We start from the raw sequence: 16,404 nt of genomic DNA on the forward strand, positions 1-16,404 counted from the left end.
GGACACCAAGCTAAATTTTACAATAAAATAATCTCCATGTCTGGGATGAGGAAAGGAAGGACCTTAGCCCACAAGCTGAAGGCTTTCTTTGGAAAAATACATTTTGACATAGTATCTTCCTTTCATAACATGCCATGTTTCATCTTTGTAGGTACTACAGTAGGAGTTATAACCATGCTTTCAAACTCATGTGTCAGTGTGGTTGTAGTCAGGTGGGGGTTGGTCTCTTTCTCCAGGCAGCAGCTGACAGAATGAGAGGACACAGTCTTAAACTGCACCAAAGGAAATATAGGTTGGATATTAGGAAAAAGTTTTTTATGGAAAGAGTGAAAAATTACTGGAATTGTCTGCGTGGGAAAGTGGTGGACTCATCATCCCTGGATGTGTTTAAAAAAAGACTGCGTGTGGCACTCAATGCCATGGTTTAGTTGATGTGTTAGGGCATGGATTGGACTCGATGGTCTTGAAGGTCTCTTCCAACCTAGTGATTCTGAGATTCTAATGCCTATAAGAAATGTATTTAATTCTGGTCCTGCCCTTCCCCTACTGTCAAGCAAAATTCAAACCAAAATAAACTGTTTTGGTAATGAAAACTAAGGTAATGAAAATCTTGAGTACCTTTGCTGCAATTTTCTGATTTCAGAAGCAAAATAAACCTATAGTTTATTGTGACCTGATTTCAGGAATGACATATTCCAGCTTTTTCCAAGTTGAACAGGTGATGATCGGGGGGTCCCACAGGAGCACTTGTGGGGCTCCAGGGGCTGAGATGGATTCTTGTGGCTCAGCAGTGAGGTCAGAGCCTGCCCTTTGGGGCTGCAGTCCTTGTAGGTAATCTGGAAGCTTGTTCTGAAAACCTGCAAATTTGAGAGTATTTCTGTGGTGTTACTTATTCACCTATTCCAATTAAAAAAGAAAAAAAGCAATTGAGATTAAAATCCAATTGTTCAGACGGTTTACAACTGAATGAATTCATTGAGGGGTCAGTAATGTGGTACTACATGTGATTTTCTAGTCACAAGTCTCATGTTAATTGCTTAGTCAAACTATCTAAAAATTCTCATTGCCTGAGCTATTCATCATATCAATCTCTCAAAGTGATTCTCACCTGCTTATGTGTTCCCAGAGTGCTCATGTATTGCTTCTCTGATTGCGCACATTGTTTTGCTGAGACTTAATTTCTACTAAGCCTCTTAAAATAGACTCACAGAGAATGTGCAACTCAATTTGTAGCGTAAAAATCTTAAATAGAAACCTGAAAATCTTGGGGCTTAGCCAAATTTGGCATAATAAAACACATTTTTACTGTATAGGAAGCAATTTGGCTTTATTCTGGATCTAAGGAGGTTTTTTTTTTTTGGTTTTTTTTTTTTTTTTTTTTTTTTTTTTTTTGCTACAATCTTTCATTCTCTAAGTAATATAATGATTTTATCTTCATGATTCCATAGTAGTGATAAATTAAGGCTGCTATAGTAGGATGAAAGGTGTTTTTGCTAAAGTCTTTGAATCCAAAACTATATAAGTCTGATTAAAAAAAACAAAAAAAACCAAAAAAACCCAAAACCAACAAAATACAAAAAAGCCCTAAATTGTTTTGAAACTTTCTTCTGATGAGCTACTTCTGTTTTTGATGAGCCATACCAGATGAGCATTTCTAGAATTTCTAGGACACCACCTTTTAAATTACATCTTTCTTCTTCTAAAAGTACTAGGGTAAAATTGGAAAAACAAAATAAAATCAATTAAGCTGGGTTAAAACGTGTCATGAGACTGTAACTAGGGCCAAAGTGTGAAACCATCCAGGTATTTTCTGTAGAGATTTTGATGTACTCTGTGTGTGTGTGGTTTGTTGTGAGTGGTTATTTTGTTTGTTTGGGATTTGCATTTTCCCTTTTTTCTTAAATTTAGAAGGTTTAGACCCCACATATTTATTCTACCGTGGGTGTTCTTATTCATAGAAAATCTCAGGCAACATATTGGCTACAATGACCTGTAGTGCATCTGTCTTTTAAGGACTTTAATTTATGTTCATTTCCTACAATTATTGTGCTGTAAACTCTCCATACAAGACCCTATTTTTGATTGCAGTCACCTTACACTGAGCAGGATGATAGGAAATTTTGCATCACACTAGTCATTCAAGGTACACTGCCTGCCAGTCTCTTAATCAAGCTTCAGTCTCCTTGTAGTTTCATAATTTAAAAACAGACACTAAAAGTATTTCATCCCTGTTTTTAGTTGTTAAGACTGCCAAACCATCAAATCCAGCTGGCTGAGAAAGTCTGATCATATTCCTTAAAATATTGTGGCATGCTGTCTGGGTCAGCAGCATCTACCACTGTACCTTTTAGAGTGTAGTGACCTCCCGTGAGAGACATTTCCTTTGCAGTTGCTTTTACTAAGTGGCAAGTGCCTGCTTTAAATGGTGGATGTTTGTACCACCCATCTCTTAGTCTCATGCAGCGTGAAAAATTACTGCATTTTGCTTTCTTTTTTTTTTCTTTAATAGAAAATAGTTATTTTGTAATTGCTTTCCATTGTTGGAGGACCACAACATTTTCTGAAGTACTGATGATGCTATTTGTGTTGCTCTTCAGCAATACCTTGTCAAGCTGCCCAGCCTCAGTGACTTGTCCATGCTCTGTGGGATTTGGCAAAGAAATGAGTGCTTCTGGCTAATGGGCTGAGCAGAGGAGAAGGGTTTCAGCTTCCCTAGGCATCTCCTTGGTAGATCTGCTTCCTTAGTTGTGGTATAAAGGCAAATGAAATGGCATTCCCTGCTCCAAACAGCTTCAGTAATGAATTGTGGCATCGTATGGATTTGTAAACTGCTATTAGCTGAATTTGCAGTTGGGGCAAATAGAGGCCTGGATAAACTTGTAATTTGCTGTGGTTACTCATGAAAAGTTACAGATTCAGGAGGCAAAACAGTGTCTTTTACAGGACTGTATACATACTCTGTAAAAGAAGGCCAGTGGCCCATGCAATATCCTAAGGAATTAAAAGTGGCTAATTTAAGAAATACCTCTGGTAAACACAGCATAATTTTTTTCCAACATTGTCTGCTTTGATTCAATTGAGGAATTAATGTGTTCTCTAGAATCATAATATTGGGCACATTTTGTAAAACATATGATAGCCATTGGTTCTTTATAGTTTAACAAGTGCAAAATTTACTTATTTAAGATACAGTTACTTGTAAATGTATCCTCAGACATCCTGAACATAGCAAGAAGGAGATCCAGAGACCTTATGAGGGAAGAAACCACCTGTAGGTAAGACATAGAGACTTTGTCTATATACACTTACAACTCACTCTGATGCTTGACCATAGAATTCATTTATTTAATTTTAAGTCATGAGTTATGTATATACTTGTGAATTTCGGAGAAAGCAGCACTAAAGAGAGCAGTGTTCAGAGTAACAGTCCCAAATTAGGATCAAAATCATGCTGTTCTGGGTGTTATACAAACACCCAGTCTACATGATAGAGATCACATTTGCTGGTAATAAATGGCAGGAGGGTTGGAGGGAAAGGAAAAGAAATAAATGAGGAAATTTAGCACCATTGTGTATTTGATGGTGAGGAAACAAATAGCTTGTTTGAACATCGTGAGTGCTGTGCTTGTGAACTTTATAGAGAATGACTCCAAGAGTATTGAAGAGCAGTGAGGAGATGCACTGGGTGTCTGTGAAATATAGCCTGCCCACAGTCATCTTGAGTTTTCATCATAGTCCATAAGCACCCTGCCTAAAGTTCAGGATACTCATCAAGATGGCTTCCAGGAATCTCGGTGATGTTTGCACAGAAGAACATCAGGAACAGTTGGTCACTCCTATGGGAGTAAAACCAGGAGGATCTGTATGTGTGTCTTGTTATCAAAGCTGTAATGAGTAGCACGCATGCAAGGATGGCAAAATACATGTATGTGTGCACTTAGCATGTGACTTTGGCATCTGTTTCGTATTTCAGCATTTCTGTTATGGTATTTCATTTTTAAAAGGTTTTTCCACATCTTTATGTGATCTGTGAACTCAGAAGCCTGCTGGGAGGTTTTAATTTGTTTTTAAAGGGTTTAAAAAAAATGATAGGTTGGATTACATATGAGAGTATTATATGCCATTTTTGTTGATTATTATAAGGTCTGTAAAATCTTCTTAATGGATATGAAAAGACAGGTGGCCTTGCTAATACTGCACAACTGTAACTATAACACAGCAAGCAGTTGACCATAAGGAAAAAAAGCCCAGTATTCTTAGTGCCAAAGTAGGTGGAATAACTTGTGCTTTACATCGTCCAGACACGTGCAATCACTTGGGACTTGTCTAACTTCATGAATTTTCTCACATCTGTCAGATGAATCAGGAATCCAAATGCAAAAATGTGTCATTCATATCCACCGTGTGTGTCTCGGAATGATTCATGCTTCTCTTGTGGGGGTATGTTTTCAAAATCATTGTGTAGTTGCTGAAGCAGAGATAAATTCTTTTTCTAAGGTTGCCTCAGTAGGGAAACTAATCTAATATGGCAGGGTTATTATTATACTAATAATAGTAATAATGTAATTATTAATAATAGTAATAGAAATATTTCTACTCAGATTGTAACAGCCAGCCATTTCCATTTGTGGAGCATAACACATCTGCTTCCAGCCCAAGTATAACAAAGGCACGCAGATGAAGGACATATAAAAACTGAGTGGCATTGGGTGATGTGAAAAGATCTTTGGGTAAGGACATTGACAGTGCACTCTTTTCAACCTGTTAGTAGATGTTGTAATATAATGCGCTTCAAGGAGAGACTTGAAGGAGTGTAATGTGGTACTGTTCAGATGTTTTCAGAAGACAAATGTTTCACACAGGACAGGAAAAGGCACAAGAATGATTCTTTTCATATTTAACAGTAGGTCTTTACCTGTTGTAATCACTTTATTCATACCTGTTGCGTGCTCATAATCTTCATGAATCCTCCACATAATCTTGATGTTTAAGAGATTGGGACCTTTAGTGAGGGCCTATGCATTTTCATGAGAGGCTCTGAAATGCTCATATAAAGGCTTAAAATACTATTATTTCTTGTTGTATCGCCTGCCTATTCTCTGTCAAAATATCATCTACTGCTCCTTGGTGTTCTCTTGACACATACATTTCACCAGCCAGTAGGATTAGTAAATCAATATTTCTTATATTCTGTACAATCCATTACTGATTCTATATGACAATGTTCTTATTGTAAATTACTTATTTTAGGGAAGGGATAATAATACTAATATTTCAGGTAGGCCATGGTTAGTGATACTAGCCACTAGACAGCGTCTGTCTACTGACATAATTTTCAGTAGTTCCTTGTTAAATATTCTTTAGTTGCACTGTAATCAGCAGGGACTAGTTTGTATTAAACACCTGGTACCTCTAGTGGTGTCAACTGCATTTAGTGTAATGTAGTGAACTATGAGTGAATTTATAGTAATAACTATAAAATTAAAAATTCCTCAGAGGACATTTGATCAGTCAAGCAGGTGCACAGTGAAATTTGGTGATTTTTTTCAAAAGAAGCTAAGATAGAGGTATTTTTTTTCATTTGTCTTTTATCTCAGAAACCTACATTTTCTATGGCTATTTTCTATGGTGTGAGGTTGAGTACCCAGTTTGGGGCTGATCAAGGAGTGCGGACAGGAGAGTGAGTGGGGATTAGGAAGATAAAGCTTGTCTGCAAGCATGCTTGCCCTTCCATGACCCAACCATGAACAGGGACACTCCCTGTGCAGTTTTCTGGCAAACTAGGATTCAGAGATCAAACAGATAAACCTTTTGAAAGCCCAGATATCTCAAACAGCAGCATATATCACTGTCCTCTTTCGAAAACGTAGGCCACAGGTCTGGTTTATGTTTGGTGAGATAATGTTTCCCTGAGCCCTTAATTCTGAGCAACATAATTTCACATGTACACCTTGTTTTCCCATTTCCCCATCTCAATGATAATTCTAGCAGCTGGACTGTCTCTATTGTTTTTCCTGCATGAATATTCATGTATATTCATTTAAATATTTTCAGTACTTTTATAGAAACAGAAATCTTAATATAGTTCTTAAAGAATTTTAACAATGCCCAATGGAAACTTGCTCTGCTGCAGAAGCAAGTCTTCCCATTTCTCATTTAGATGCTTTAGGGAAGTAGCTCAGGAATGATGGAAAAGTGCTGCAGTTCAGCCAGTGGAATGGAAATCTGCACATGAGCCTGCTGAGAACAGCTTCATTGCAAGTTATCTAAAACTCACATTGTTGTAAATTACTAGGAAAAAACAATCTAACATGGGCTTCATGGAATCTGGCTTTCTTGTGCATCAGGTGGTATAAAAAACCCAAAACATCAGCTCTAGAGATCATGAACGGTTTAAAAGTCTCTCTGGTACATGGAGATAGAGGAAGCAAAACAAACAAAAATCCTCCTAAGAAAACCTTCTCAAGTGTGAACTTTTCATCAAGTTTAGAAAGGTGATGTGCAAAGTTCAAGAGCTAGTTTCTTTATTTCTTTTTTTTAAACTATCTCTTTATCTCTCTACCTACCTACCTACCTACAAGTACAACCTTGCACTTCTACCCTGTAAATTCTGAATAACAGTGCAGTCTACCATGGTAGGGTATTAAAAAGTATTGCCTGCCAGAAGCTGCCATCCCTTAGGGTGTGCTGTATGTGATGCAGAAGCCCTGATGAGCCAGACAGTGGCATAGCTTTTGGATTTAAATTGGAGTCCCATCTGGAAATGACTTCCTGCATTAAGTTAATCAGGCACAACTGAGTGGAGCTGAACTCTGGCATTACTTAGAGGTTGGGGCTCTGTCTGGCCGGAAACAGATGGGGGCTATCTGTTTAGAAGATGGACAACGTGTCCTGATCATATTGTTTTCCTTGATTTTTTTTTTTTTTTTTGTGGGAGCTTAGAATTTTAGCCTGACTATGTCTGAAAAACAGATGAGGACTCCAGTCAAGTTGTGTACTGTTAAAGCTTAGAAAATGTGTACTTTTTGCTTGGTTGCACAGGCTTTGATTCTGCTGTGACCCCTCAAAGCCAAATGCATGGCATCTTGTCTATAATTTCTTTTTATTAACCCAGACATAAACCCACATCTCCCCCTCCAAAGAAAGAAACAAAATTGCAAAAAATGAAGTTTCTCAATTTTAAAGTAGGTGGTTAAGTCTATACCCTGAATTTCAGTAATATCAGACTGAAAAGCCTCTGGCTTAAATTTTAAATTGTGAAGTAGTACGAGCATGAAACCAGAAAAGCTCTGAGATGTCCACCAGAAATAGATCAGAGGCTTCACAAATTTCTGAGTATCATTGTGTGCAGTTATTTTATTTGCTGCTTGTTTTTTGGTTTGGTTTGTCTTCCCCAAACTTTTTCGGTGAAAGTATATTCCCTTCCAGGAGATAAGGTTGCATTCTAAGGCCAAACCATTAGTCATCCTTACTGGATGTATTAAGCTTAGCCTTTACTCCTCACCTGAGCTGCATTATGCTTTCCACAGTTCATGTCATCTTGTCACTTGTTAAGCTCTTCAAAGTGGCTAGAATTGAAATAATTTTTTGCTAACACTGCACATAATGAATTTAAGATTCTTAATGGAGCAGGGGTACTTCAGACCAGATGAAATTCCACCCAGACACTCAGATAACACCTGACAATCAATTGTACCTCAAAGAGGGAAAGATAAATAAGCAAGATCTCTTAGGGGTCCAATCGAACAAAAAAATGCCACCAGTTTCATGGAGATTTCATCATCCAAGTTTAAAAAAAGTGAAATTTCTATCACACATGGCAAGCAGTGAGAGATTCCTTATCCTTCAGACTTAGTCACTAATGGATTTCTCAGATAGGACCATTTTTTGAATACCAGCAGAAAGGTTGTTTCCTTAAGAATACCAAAACAAATACAGTATGGGTTCAGTTTGACTCTTGCTGATAGTTGCTGCCATATGGGGAGCTGTTTCAGCAACATAACATGATTGCATGACAGTAATGTAGAGGAGGTCCAGTTGTCCTGCTGCAGTCTTGGCAAATGTTTCCCTGCCTGTAGCCACGTTTTTACTGACATCTCTGCCTTGTAAATTGCTTCATGTTTCTTTCTGTCAAATCCGATTTCCTTCCCATCCTGCTTCTCAGGCAATACACGGCTGGAATTTCTTCAGCAATAAGTGCATTATTTGGGAGGCTAATAATTGATTCTGAGACCTTCTCCAAGGATCATCCTGGTTATTTTGTTGGAATCATCTTACACTTTATGAATATCCAGGTGCTGCCTCTCTGTTGGTTATGCTGTATATGTGTGAGTTAGAGTGGCAGTGAGAGCAAACTTTAGCAGCTCCTTGCTGAAGGTAGTGTTGTCACCTGCTGTCTCCAGCTGGGTCTGTCAGTTTCTTTCATGAGACTTTTGTTCTACTTAAGTGTAGCTGACATCTAGACAGGTTGAGACCAGCCCCAGGCTGTATGGCTGCATCTTCTTTGCCTCCAAATGGTTTTGTATTTTTCTCTTGTTCTTTGTAAATCTGGTTAATTTCTCAGAAACAGATCTGAGACCAATCAGCCAGTCAATCTTAAGGTCAACTTCTCTCAGTGCAGCAGTGACAAGCAATGGGTATGCTAGAGGCAGTAGCATCATTGTGTCTTGGAGCCATGCTAAGCAGAGCATAAACAGTCTTGTACAAATGTACAAGGTAGAGGAAAAACTTTACACTTGGTCTGTGCTAAACCAGACACAAGTAAATCACACATTTGTGTTTACATGAGAAATCCAACTAGCAAAGTGTCTAGCAGTTGTCAGACTTGCATGGATGTTTTTTCAAAATAAATTCAGTTGCCAGGAAGCCTGAATAACTTTTATTTCTCTCTTTCTTTAGTTTATATCACTTATGACCTAGATGATTTTCTTTTATGTTTTATTATACTTTCAGGACAGTTAAAAGAAAAATAATTACAAGTACATTAAAAGCTGTTAATCAGTTAGTCATACTGTCATATCACTGAATAGAATATGCAATATACCCAAAAAGGCATGTTAAAATGTCCAAATTTATATTAGTTGTTAATTTTGTAAGGCAAACAATTAAGAGTTAGGAAATTTGGGAATTCACCTCATCCATCTTCATTCATACCCATGTTGTGCTTGTATTAAAATGAAGTCTTCAATTGCTGGACCTTGTGCTTTCCTCTCCCAAGGACCTGTAGCTCGTTTGGTGCACAGCACTAACAGAATTTGCCCATTGACTTCAGTGAATTCAGGGAGGAATATAACTTTGTTCACTAAATCTTAATTTTCTCTGTATTCAGTGTGTTTTTTAAGGTTTTGATATATTCTGATAAACAGAGAATGAGCAAAATACTGCCCCACACTGGAGGCTGTGTGACTGGAATGGAGAGAGGATGAGACGATTATTGATGGACATTCATGGGGTCTGACTTTTTCATGTGCACCTGCCATAGACACTCTGTGCAGCTCCAGTGACTACTCTATGTCAAGATCAAGAATTAAAGATTTTCTAGTGATTTGTATATATCTGTATATTTTAATTTATATATTTGTATATACGAACAGGGACGGGACTTTTAAGATTGTTATTATCAAAGCTGGGCTTTGAGGATCTGGCAAATGCTGGGTTTGCAGGCTTTCAGGTAGGCAAGACTTACTCCCCTTTGCATACTTGTTGTAGAATTTCCTTCTTTTGTGGCACATTCTAGTTTAGCATGTCAATAAATTATATTTGGATAGAATAATTCTCAATTACGTTGAATAAGTTTTGTGCACAAACTTCACACTCATGCACAGTATTCTTTTAGGTGGGGAAAAAATGTCCCAGAGACACATGTTAGGGAAAAATATTTTAACAATTTTTTAAAAAATGTATAATCCTTAGAAATGGAAAGAGCTAAATCCTAAAACTAGGAAATGAGACTGAGTAGAAAATTCATTTTAATCATCCAGATGGAGCAGGATGAGGACAATTTGTCTATTAAAAATAATTTTCATTTTCTGTAGTATCTTATGCTAATTATTCTCAGACAGAATCTTAGTGCTAAAATGTGAATGAATGCAAAGAAATTTAAAACATTTTCTACTCCACAGCTGAATTTTGGTTGAAGCTGAATCCCCTGAGGATCAGAGATTTTTCTTCTCATTATAGCTTCTGTTTTTGTTTTTATTTAGGGACTGACTTTCCAGGCTAGTTCTTGCCAAATTTCTGCCAGGGTTGCATTGTATAGGTTGCAGGGTGTAATAGTCTTACATTTTGTAGTGTAAAAATAAGGGTTAACAAGACCTTAATGATTTCTTAAGAGCTTAGAAGATTCAGTTCAAAAATTTGTCCTCTCCCGCTACCCTGCCCAGATGATTCTATCTACTCTGTTAGGTGATCTTAACAGGAAGATAATTATGTGGATCTCTGCAGGATCCACTGGACTGAAATTTGAGGAATGAGTGTTGGCAACAGTTTCTACTCTCTTCCTTTGAAAGAGAAAGCTCATCCCTGGTTTTACAGCGGTTGCCAGGTTTTAATCCAGGTATTATAAATAGATTTTTTTTAATTTATGTATTTTTTGAGAAGAAATCCAGATTTCTGGAATGATAATTTTGTACTACCTGTCTCAGCATTAGTAATGAAATAGATCTGCTGTCAAAGCCTTTGAGAGGGTGAATAAGGGGGAGTCTTTGTCAGCATGTCCCAGTATGCTGTCTCTGGCATTGCTTGCATGTGGGTTCAGGTTATTCAAGGAGTGTGAATAAAGGTTCCTACATGACCACTACAAGGTTTGAGAAGGGACCACGGACTTACTTTTTTCAGCCAAGTAAGATTAATTCCCAAGGGTCCTAGGAAGGATTGATGCGCTCTGTGAAAATTCTGAGCTGAGCTGAATAATGTTTCAAAATGTTTCTCATTCTAAGAAGCACGCAATCTGGTCATTCTAGGATTGGAAAAATTAGAAGAATGTAATAAAACTCTCTATAGGTTTAACTGAACACTGGACCTCAGCCTCCATTTAGATCAAACCTTCCTTAATATAGTAGTCTGCTGGGATCATTAGTGGCCATCAATGCAATGTCTCTTTCTGAATGATATAAAGTCCTCAGCCAAATCCTGGGATACAGACTATATTTTCTAACATGGAAGTTAGAAAGCTCACTTGGAACTGAGCTGTAAGGAAGACTCAGTTGTTTTCTAGCTGTTCAATAACAGTTTCATGCTTTCCAAGCAGAACAGTGATTAATGAGAATTTTATTATAAGCATTAATGGAGTAAACTTTTCTTTTTACCACACTTTGAAGGCTACTTCTGACCTATGAACCACACAAATACAGATACAGTGTTTTATATGGTTCCTTTAAAGCCTGCTGTGAACATTTTAAGTACTACCCTTAAAATGTAGTCCAGAAGCCTGAATATTTTCGTGTTTAAAATTCCATTCAGACCCTCCACTGGGAATATTTTCCATTGTGACAACTTAGAGGCTGTCTTTAAGTCTCCCAGGATTAGTTTTAAACTAATTGTTCTTGCTTGCAATATGTGTGCACAGAGCAAGATGGAGGAGGAAGGATCATTACTTTTTCATTAGTTAAAGCTAGATGGTGCAACATTTAGTAAGGGTGTTCTAATCTGCAGCTTCAAATGTGCAATTATCATCTTCTGATTTTTCACAACACCCCTTTCTTATAATTTTTGCACTCTTTCAAGTAGGTGGAGTTTTAAGAAGCAAGCAAAAGGGTTGTAACATAGAATGTAGAAGTTAAGATTAAGCTGTGTAAGGTGTGAAGCAGAGTGCATGTGTTAGCATAAGTATACAAGACAGGGAGTCTATTTACAGACAGACTGAACTGCCGAAAAAAGCAGAAAGATAACGTAATTCCATCACACATAGTACTGTCCAAATAAAAATAATTTTCTAAATGAGATAACTGAAGGAAAGACATTCAGGAATTTGGACCCAAGTTCTGAAGCAGAGAACTAAGCCAAAGCTTTCACCAAGTTTACCTCATTGAGATCTTGCCTAAATTTTAGCCCTGTTCTCCTTCATGTCCACTCAGAAATTTAGACATTGGTCTAGAAGAAATAAAAATATTACATGGAACCTGAATAATGCCTTGTCTTGTCTTGTCATGGGTTGAGTTTAAATCAGATTTAATATTTTCAGCCTCTCTCAGGAGATCCTTCTTATCTCTAGAATATCCTTTACTTGTAAATCTAACTGAGCTCAAAAGAGCAAGGCTATTTCATGAAAGAGTTTAATGCAGTTATTTCAACAAGAATATTGCCCTATTGCTCTCATGTATGCATAACGCACATTGACTGAAATATGGCTGTTGATATTTTTGTCTTCAGCTGTACTATTTGTGTTATTGGTATTAACACTAATTTTCTGTATTAAAATTCTGAGCTGCAGAATTTACTACATATGATTCTCAGAAATCAAATCTTAACAATTGTCTGCAAGAGGTGACTTTATGACTGAGTTATAATCTTGTGTTATGAAAAATGTGAATTTAAACCTTTTACCTTACTCACATATTTTAAGTTTGCTATGGTTCAAGGGCTTTGACCTTTCTAGTAACACTTGAGTAAAGAAGTGAAAGTAAATAACTCCGCAGTTTTTTGGGGATTTTTTTTGGGTGGAGAGGGCTAGTATGTGTGTCCATGAGGACCCCAGATACCTTAGAAATACCAGCCATGCTCCTTTCTACAGAAGGAGGTTAACCAACACGTCAAAACATCTGACCAGGTGACCAGTCAGATACAGTTTGAATATTAATAAGCTACCCAGAAAATAAAGCATTTTGCACTACTTTTCGTTTATTCTTTTTGAAGAGTGGTAAGTTAGAATTGAAAACAACAGTTTACTATGTGTTCTGCAAGTAATTGAGGAGCAGAAAAGGAGTAAAAGGGAAGCTGAATTCAGTGAACAATTAAATTCCTATGCTTTATTTGCCCCAAATGGCATCATATCATAACTCTGTTGGATTACCTCTTGGCAATTCATACAGGAAGGAAGGGGGTGCTGTCTCACAGAGAATTGATGCAATTTGTGGAGTTGTCATCTCCAGCATGTACATTACAGCAGGAATACCTCTGTCGTGACCTCAATATTCCTCCTTTCTGTTCCAGATCTGTATGTCTTCTCACCACTGCCTAATTAGGTGATATGCGAAAACACAAATGTCCACTAGGGACCAGGCTGAAATTACCAGAGTTACTTTATTTGCAACCTACTTTGAATTCAGGTCTCGATAATTGGGAAGTGGGCAATTGTATTAATCCATATTTTAATAAACCCTTGATAATTTATTATTAAATTGGGCATCCTTCCCACCTCTGTCCCCAGCCACACCCCACAACCCCTTGCCCTTCACTGTAAAATATTCTGGGACTTCTTTTGCATCCCAGGAAGGTCTAATGAAAATGAATTGGTAGCACCACAAGCTTTCCTTTTCAAGCTATTGCAATTTGGATATTTTTGCAGACACAAGCAGCCCATAGTTTATCCATTATTTAACACTTTCTAGTACTTGAAACTGACATCAGGCATTTGCCCTCCAGGTGCCACATCAGCTTGATTACCCTTATAAAAAGGTAACCAAGAAAGTCTAATTTGATTTACCAAACTGGATGCTGGTGTGCATAACATCACAGACTTCCCACTATTATCTCTGGCTGAGATGGAATTCAGCAGCTAACAAGAGTAGTTAAGCATCTATCATTAAGAGTGAAGAGAAATTGCTTCACAATTTTAATAGCTTTGCATTTCTAAAATGCTTAGGGATCACTTAAAATCCACAGATGCTTTTGAAAGAGGCACGGTTCACTTCACAGTCAGTCATAATGTTGCCTGGTCTGAGCACAGAAGAGATATGCAGCTGACGTAGCTTTGGAAGGTCACACTTGCCGTATTTACTGGAGCTTATTATTAGCTGGAAACTCTATTTTTGCTATCAAGTGCTCTTGTCAAATCCAGGCTTGCTGTCAGAGGGCAGTGAAGAAGTGATATTCCCTGAGAAGCTGTCCTTCTTATGACCGTTCAATAGTGTCCCTAAATGAAGATTTAATGTATTTTGAATGGAAAACAGAATCTGTGTTCCATCCATTCTGAGTCAGGAAAAAACAAAAGCATAAGCAGCACTCAGCCTTTCTCCATGGATATATTTCTGCAGAGCAGCAGGACTTTGGCAGCTGAACTCTCTTCATAAAGCAAGCCATTTTCAGGAGGGTTGGTGGGGTTATTTTTTTTTTCTCTTTTTGGAAGAAGAAATAACCCAAATAGTGTGTTCTGGGAGGTACTTACTTTAGTGATTCCTGAAATTCTCTCCTTTACTTTCCAGCTTTAATTTTATTATCTAAGTATAATTTTCTTTCCTTCCCATGTGTTGTGCATCTGCTCTACAGGCTCCAGCCAGGAGACTAACCATATGGGGACATGAAAATCTCCACTGCATTGATGCCAGAAGACAAGTTTATGTTCATTCCAAATGGAATAAAAAGCTGCTTGTATATTTTCCGTTTGCATCCCTTCCAGGGGCTTAAATCTGTGATGTTGTCTAAAACACACAAGAAAAGAAAAGGCCTGTCAGATTATGAACTGAAAAATACTCCTCATAGTGCTGGAATTTGGATGATCAATGAGTTTTACTTTAAAGCACTTATACCATTGAGCGTTTTCTGCTTCTTTCTTTGTCAGGTAGCAATTACTGCACAAGGACAAGCTCTCCTTCTGACTGATCCCAGTACTTTTCTTCATTTTGCTCATGACAGATTCCTTCCCCAAACCTGCATAGAGGCAATATTCTCTGTAGGAGTGAAAACCATTCTGTTAAAACTTCTCCATTGTCTGGTGCTCTCATTAGGTAAATACCTCACCTGCTGCACTAACTTTGTCATTCAGTGCTGGGTAGAACTGGTATGAAAATACTGTGTAGGCATTGCTAAAAAAGACAGTCAAGATCAACACAGCTTGATCCAAGCTGATGCTGAGTTACTGCCTTGTCCTGGGAAGGGGTAGTTACCTCATGTTGGACAAGCAATTGTTGTGCACAATTGCTTGTCATAAAGTGAAAGGTTAAAGAAAATTGTGCCATCGTGGACAGAATGGCACTTAGAAAAAGTAATAATAATCAAAAGTCCTGCCTGTACTTGAGCAAAAGTAGCCAAGTACTGATTGCTTTCTAAAGAACTCAAACTGTGTGATATATCTTTGTTTTTATAAATAGCTATTTGAAAACATACGCAAATGTCTGGCAGACACAGTCCTCACCTATAAGTCTGACCTGAAAGAAATTTGGTGTATGGAATTCATTTTCACACAGTAAAACCTATTTTAGTTGGAATGAATTTGTTGCTAGAGGGGAAAGAAGCAATACCTACCATTGTTTTCTCTGACACAGGGCCAGGAACACAACTTGGTCTAGCATGGCTGAAAATCTCATGGCCATAGTGCAGTTCCACAACATGGTTCTGGTTCCTATGTCGGCTAGGACTTCTGAACCTTGGTGCTGGTGTTACTCTCTGAATGATGATGGCTTTGAGAGATATCTGCAAATAGAAACTTCACTAGAAATTTATTTAGATCAGGCTGGAATTATCACATATGATCTCCCTGGCACTGAGCTTCCTTGTAGTATTTTTCCAAAGCTTGATCTGTCCTGCTCACCAGGCATGCAGAACTTTGACTCTCTGAGAGGAATAATCAGTGTTCCAAAGTCACTTTGAGGAGTTGGTTTCTTTCCCATTGCTTTACATATTCCTATGTCATGTTCCCACTGTTTTTGTTCTTCTGGAGTTCTGTTTCCAAGTCCCACTGACTTGCATATTTCTCAGTGCCATTTCTTATTTGCCAGAGACACAGACATTATGGTCCGGTAACACTGAGTATCCTCAAAATCTATGCAAATAAACACTTGTTCTGAAAGTCAACGCTCTTCTGCAGCTGAGAAAGCTCAGGAGACACCAAAAGGAACAAATGGCTACCCACAGTGTCAGCTCCTCGTTGTGTGCTGGTGTTGCCCTCTGCAAGAGGCAGGAGCCAGGATGACTTCTCATGGAGTTAGTGGCAGGGCTCTGTGGCTGTGGTGGGCCACATGTCCAGGGTATCAGTAGAGATCCAGCTTAATCTTTGTCCATGTAATATCAGGCAAGTGGCAATCTGTAAAATGCTCAATTCATCCAACCTTAGAAATACGTATAACCATAATCTATTGCTATGGAAAACCTGCCATTTTAACTTTTGTTCATCTATGATACAGCTCAGTCCAGAACTGGGAACGTATGTTGCTTGTGAATCATAAATAATCTGTTCAGGAATGGATGTGGTCTCAGCAGCAGGTAATTTGTGCTGGTCAATGGCTCTGAAAGGATGAATGTTCTCCTACT

The sequence above is a fragment of the Onychostruthus taczanowskii genome, unplaced genomic scaffold, assembly GCF_017590055.1.
Source record: "Onychostruthus taczanowskii isolate IOZ18803 unplaced genomic scaffold, ASM1759005v1 scaffold36, whole genome shotgun sequence".
NCBI classification, from domain to species: Eukaryota; Metazoa; Chordata; class Aves; order Passeriformes; family Passeridae; genus Onychostruthus; species Onychostruthus taczanowskii.